The 808-nt window shown below is 30.3% G+C and overlaps 1 protein-coding gene across 1 annotated transcript in view; it reads right to left on the bottom strand.

Moving 5' to 3' along the window:
- LOC117114564 (dual oxidase 1-like) overlaps positions 1 to 808 on the bottom strand; it is a gene marked incomplete at its 5' end in the record, with an annotated part of 35,261 nt that overhangs the window by 34,086 nt on the left and 367 nt on the right. The gene's annotated exons all lie outside the window — the stretch shown is intronic.

Consider the following 808-nt stretch of genomic DNA (forward strand, 5'->3'; position numbering starts at 1 on the left):
TTTTTCATTTTTTTTATTATATATATATTATTTTGCAGGCTAGACTGAGTTGTTAGAACAGCTGGTAAAGTAGTAGGAATGAACATGGTTGAGATCGATGCTGTCTACTCTGCCCTTCTGTATAAGAAACTAAACTTAATCATAGCTGATAAAACACACCCTTTGCATGGGGAAATAATAGTAAATAAATACGGACGAATTAGAATGCCAAATATTAAAACCGGAAGATTTAGGTTTTCTGCTGTAAGCAATTATTGAATTTAATAAGAGGAAACTAAGATAATGTATGTTGTAAGTAGAATTCATGTAGTTAGAATTGTGTTTTTGTGATACCGTATGTGCTTTCTAATATATTTATATATATTTTTATACTTATTTGCAATAAGGAAGGAAAATTTCATAATTGTACCTTATATTTTTAAGACAATAAAAGATCTGTATCTGTATCTGTATATATAAATATATATATATATACACACACTCCTTACAACCTCAAATAGAAGACCAATGGCTTAGAAGTCCATACTGAGTTTGAGCCCCCTCTTTACTTTAGTTTAGAAGATGGCCATCTCGAAAATAAGCCCATATGATAGGATAGGCTTCTTTTCGAAATAGTACAGTACATACACTGTACAAGAATTTCAAAGAAACAAAATAAATTCAAAACATGCTTAGTTTATACAATATTTTAGGTGATTTAATGCCGATTAATACACTCCATGATACAGACCGATGTCACAGTGGCCCTATTTATTGTTTTATAGCAGTAACTCCCAAAAGTTACTGCACTCATTTTTTAAAAGAGTCT

The sequence above is a fragment of the Anneissia japonica genome, unplaced genomic scaffold, assembly GCF_011630105.1.
Source record: "Anneissia japonica isolate Jap-2015-1 unplaced genomic scaffold, ASM1163010v1 scaffold10591_len99828_cov210, whole genome shotgun sequence".
NCBI lineage: Eukaryota > Metazoa > Echinodermata > Crinoidea > Comatulida > Comatulidae > Anneissia > Anneissia japonica.